General features: G+C 39.0%; 1 long non-coding RNA gene across 1 annotated transcript; it reads right to left on the bottom strand.

The window, feature by feature from the left end:
* Nucleotides 1-3,200: 3,200 nt before the first annotated feature.
* On the bottom strand, nucleotides 3,201-4,975 carry LOC122758706. The gene is made up of 2 exons (XR_006358178.1): nucleotides 4,765-4,975; nucleotides 3,201-4,225 (listed from the first exon to the last, which is right to left on the bottom strand). It is a non-coding gene; the product is annotated as an uncharacterized LOC122758706 (long non-coding RNA).
* Between the last annotated feature and the right edge of the window lie 688 nt (nucleotides 4,976-5,663).

Below are 5,663 nucleotides of genomic sequence, written 5' to 3'. Positions count from 1 at the left end.
CTTCTGTTAACGACTATTTTTTGATATACTGTAGAAATATTTACGTTGTTTCTTATTGTTTTTGTCTTTTTGGCCAAACTATCCAAGTCACTTTGGTTTACATAGAACACAACAACGGTGGTGAAAACACACAACTCCACAGTTATAAATAATAAAAAAAACATACATTTTGTACAGAACAGATAAAAAAAAAAAGATGAGACAAGTAGTTTGTCCTATTCAGCAGTAGAGAAAATGCCTTGGCATAAAGAAGAACAGCACTGTGAGACCGAGTATGGTTATTCTACAGTGAAGTAGACCTTTGACCTTTGTGGCTGTATCAGTGTTTGGCTTCAACGTCACAGCATGACATGGCTTCAACAGAGCAACGCAGCTCTCAGTGCACATCGACTCATTCTATCTAACGAGCACCTCGATGCTGCTATTTTTGATACAAAGACTTAGTTTCTTAAAGTGAATAAGAGCCGACGCTCGACCCGTGTGTGACCTCACTCCTCTCAACGTTACTCTACAGCCACACACACAACCATTCTGCCTGTTATTCCAGGAGGTATTTGTGCGATCCAACATATGGGCATATATATATATATCTATCTATATCTATCTATATATATCTATATATATATATATATATATATATATATATATACATATATATGTATATATACATATAGATATATATATGCCCATATGTTGGACATTTTAGATTTTCTTTGGGTCACACACCAAACAAAAAACGTGTGTTCTTGCTCAGAGAAAGACCAACAGCAATGAAATTATAGCCTCATTGATGGGGGTAATATGATATAACATGAGTTTTATTCTCCGGTGCCAGAACATCTTGAGGGAATCTTTTCCCAGTTTGGCACAAACATTCATTGTTCTCCAGGATGAATGGATTTATTGATTTTGGCGGTCAAACGTCACCAACGCTGTTTGCCGTGCGTATTCTTAAGAATCCATGACACAAATGTTCACTTGCACCCGCAGATTGACTGAAGTTTAAGGTCACGTTATACGAGTCTGAAAAGTCTTAAACTGCTGGTTCATGCAGGATCACATGTGAATTATGCACAATTATGTACTACCACAAATGATTCATGTGTCAGCTATTTTTTACTGATAGAATCATACATTTTTCGCAGCTCACGGTTGATTAAATTGTTTAACTTCGTATAATTCAGGTGCTGAAAAGTTCTAAGACTACGGCAGAATCGAGATCAGATGCACAACATTAACAGTGATACTGCTCATTCTGAGAAGACAGCTGACATTGCGGAGAATTTACATGTAACCAATTTCTGCGGCAGGTAAAAAAGTAGCGTGTTGATCTCTTTGTAAACACTGTGTGAGACCAAATCATTGAGTAACGATAAGAGTGCTGAGGTCACAAATGGGACAGAGCCAGGCCCTGAGTGAGCATGCTTTTCCTGGCAGCGTCTGACTCCCTGATTGCTATCTCAGCTCTGAACTGGCCGACCTGTCTCTGGGCTCAGTGATCGCAGACAGCAGGGCAGCAGCCAACCTGCAGCAGCCTGCTGAATGGGACAGAAATACAGTGCTTTTTGAATAGCAATAATTCCTACATGGAGGCACTGAGGGTTTTTCCATGTAAGGATGGCCCCAGCTGGCCCATACACTGCTTTATGTAATCCACTTGGACCTGGTGTAGGCACTGCACTCAGTTTCCTTACTGGGAAGTGGTTGTTTTTATACTTCACTTTGTGTAAAAACAAGATGTAACGTTAATGGTATGTACTGTAATGTGTAGAGCTACAGACTGTGTTCACACCAAACGGGATTCAAAAACCCGGCTCCTGTCAGGCTCTGTGAGGGTCAAGTCCAAATCACAATAACCATTCAAGCACTGAGATTTTACAAACATCATCCATGTCCGACATGATTGCATTGTTTTACAAATGGAGGAGAACATTATAGTTGCAGCGTCTACAACATCATGAACACTTTCATCAGAACAAATGGAAATGGTGCCGACAGCTCCGCTCTTTACGTGCAGGATTTTCAACCTTCTGAGCCTGTTCGACTCTGATGTAGAGAGGTGGCGGCTGCGGCGCTGATGGAGAAACGCTGCACTCACACATATGTCGCTTTAACATCTGACGGTTGGCGTGTCTGACGCTCGGTGCTCGCGGTGTGTTGTCATTGTTGCTTGTTGTTACAGCAGCTGTATCAGAAGGCTGTTTCCACCTTAAACCGATATAAAATGACTTGACCTTAAACTTCTGCCTCAGCCAACACGATGGATCCACGAGGCAGTTTAAAGGCAATGAGCAGCGTTTGTGTGTGAGTGCAGTGTGAGGTTATGGTCTGCATCACCGGCCTCTTCCTCTCATTCCTTCGTACATTTGTGAGATCTAAAGACGCTCTGAATCCAGCTGGACACACTAACTGTTTCTCCATGTCTATATGCAAAGCTAAGCTAATCACAAATCACAAAGCTAAGCCAATAGAGTGACGGCGGTGAATACTTTAACGGTTTAACGAAGCACCAAATCTGTTTCTTGTCTTCCTGTCATTGCTCGCCAGGAGCCTTGTTAATAACTGCACCAAACAAGGAGACGTTAGGCACCAACGACTGAAGGGCAATAAAAGAAAACATCAACTCTGGCTGTGTCTCTGTCTCTTTTAGTTTCACATGTTTCACTTCCTGTAACTGACGTTAGGATGGCGGTTTGCACAGCTGCCAGGTGCATGTTTCTAAAGGGAGGGAGAGTTACTGCCACACCAAGAAACACCAAGTCCATTCATGGTGCTGTGCTCAGTCCAGTTTTATAACCTAAATGATGTTGCCAAAGCTCAGTGCTGTTTCAGGAACCAAGTGATGACATGGAGGTGATGTGTTTGGGTTCATGTGATTTATTTTGGTACAGCAGGCTGTTTGTTTGACTCTGATGATGTAGGATAACACAGATGTCAATCCACCATTTAGCATTTGATACGTTTTGACAAATTTGACAAAAATGTCATAGTTTAGTATGTCGTCCAAAATTTGACAAAAATGTGCGTTTGTATGTGAAAGTTACTGTTAAAAAAGGTGTGAAGTGACCATTGGCCCCCAAACATCTTCACATTATCAAAATTGGCTCTCGTTAAAAAAAAGTTTGGACACCCCCAGTCTAAAAGCTTCAAAATTTATATCCACCCAAAATCGGCAGCAAGAAGCAGGCACGATCAAAATTTTGTGGTTGAACTTGTTAAAACAAAGAATTATCTTACAAAAACTTTCCAGACCTGGTTTAACAAACAAAGCTTTCTGCATTACAGTGTTAGGTTAATGCAACAATGTTATATTGAGTGACATCAGCGTTCATTCCACTGTAGATTCACATTTAGGCCTAATGACATCAACATTATGGCTTTTTCACTTTCTTAAATATGAATATTTTGCGGTTTCTTTGCTCCATATAACAAGAGACATTTGAGAGCAATTTTGGACGTCACAATTCGTCGATTCACTGAGTTCACAGGTTCATCAAATCTTGATAAAAGAACAATGTTGACATCAAGCAGTACTTCTAAATCAGAGTCAGGTAAACGACTGATACTCGGTGTCTCAGAATAAGCACTTTGTTCCCAACCATGTGAAAACAATAATAGAAATCTTACTTCACTTTGACTATGTACACAGCAAAATCGGGAGTGTTAGCACAGTGTTCATTTTAACACTTTTACTGAGTTTATATAGTTCTCATGGATTTTGAGTTAAAATTACACTTTGTAAAGTGTTAATATTTTAACTCTTTAATAGTGTTAACATTTGACACCCTTAGTGTTGTTTTATGACACCGTGTTATTTCGTTTCTCTACTATGTTTATTAACGTTCATTGTTTTATGATACATGTCAAGTACATTCTGTGTTTGTTGACCAAATCTGAACATTCTTGTAGTCGCCTGCAAGGCTACAGAAACTTATCATAAGTTCAAATGTGTTGAACAGCAACAGTGATCAAGTAATAACATCATTCAAACATACATGTCTTTTTGTTTTGTTTTTTATTCAAAAAAATAAATACTCATCGTATGACAGGTCGAACACGTAGTGGGATTTAAACAGTTCATCAAATGCACCCAATGAGCTCGTGGCTTGGCAGGGGATGAGCCGTTTGTCCACAGCAATGAAGAAAGTGTCAATCGTGTTCCTGGTTCGACCAACAGCAAGGACGTATGGTTGTCTGCAAGGTGTTCATCCAAGCTGCAGTGTGACTGAAAACAGAGAGAAACATCAACACCTCACACTGAAAATACAAGAAAGAAGGAATGTCAACACTATTGTGATAAGTATCTGTGATCAGCAATCATTTGAACTAAACTCGCAAAACCACTGTCAGTAAAACTGGTGTGTTTTCTGGAAGTAATCTTTTTTTAAACATACACACAACACACAATTTAAATAGCTCTTTGGAGAAAAGGTATCCTTTAGTAAAGGGAAGAGTAAAGGGAAGAGTTCCCAGCGCTTACTTCTGGGAAGGCATCCTCCTTTAGAAACAACATTCCAAATCAGTCACCCACTTGCTATGTTAATTCAATGCTATGTACTCTCCATCTTTCATCTCTGCCAGTCAGCCCCTCCTCCTCCAGTCTCTCTCACGTGAGGTCGCACCACACACACACACACGGAGAGGTCGCGCTTGGCCGCTAATAAACGGCAAATGCTCTATATCCCGCTAATTGTACAGTGTTCAAATTAGATTGAGTGATGTCCCTAAAACTACAATGACGCACATTGTTGCGCAGTTACTCACTATCAACTTTCATCCACCGCAGGTCACCTTAATACGTTTAAAAACATTTATTTTAGCTTAACACTTGATATTTTTACAAAAAGGCAGTGAATTCTTCAAATAAAAAGACCGTTTCAGCAGAACAGCGAGACTTTATTTTCTCTATTTACAGGAAAAACAGATGAAACGATCTCACGCGGAGTCGGGCTCTCTTTTTGGTCCGTCTCTTTACCTGGTCCCCCACCACAACAATTCGTCGCGGAACCAACAATGCATTACACTAAGAAAACAAAAGACTAAAATTGATAATAAAACATCACAGACTAAATAACATAATTAATAAAATTAACAATACAACTTAAACACATAATAAAACAATAACATGTTATATAATAAATAAAAATAATGCTAATGGTGACAATATAAATTCCATAATTAAAATAATAAACGCATAATAAACTACACGGTTACAATATGTTATCACGACTTCATACAGCGATTAAATATATTCGGTTCTTACCTTCTTTAAGCCATATAATCCACACAAATCGTTTCTTTTCCGTCTTCTTCTTTTTCCGGATGTTGACTGAAAAAGGCGCGCTGCGCGTGTCCAAACCGGATGTTGTGATCAACTCCGCCAGGAGTGAATGTAACTCAATCACAAGTGTAAACATTTAACTCACTTAATTGACAACTCTCGCAGAACTACAAGTATTAAAACGATGGATTCTGAATCTTGTAAATCAACTTTTTTTTAAGCAAATTTAATTTTGAAGGTACAATAAATGTTGAATACTTTTATTACTTCCACTTAAGTGTGGTGCTTAAAGAACTTCTTCACTTCTACTGAAGTCACTTTTTGATAGAGTACTTGTACTTTTACTTAAGTCTTGGTCTCTAGTACTTTATACATCTCTGCC

This window comes from Solea senegalensis, linkage group LG21 (genome assembly GCF_019176455.1).
Source record: "Solea senegalensis isolate Sse05_10M linkage group LG21, IFAPA_SoseM_1, whole genome shotgun sequence".
Classification (NCBI taxonomy): domain Eukaryota; kingdom Metazoa; phylum Chordata; class Actinopteri; order Pleuronectiformes; family Soleidae; genus Solea; species Solea senegalensis.
Note: the sequence above shows the minus strand (reverse complement) of the source record. Positions and strands in the feature narration are given on the sequence as shown.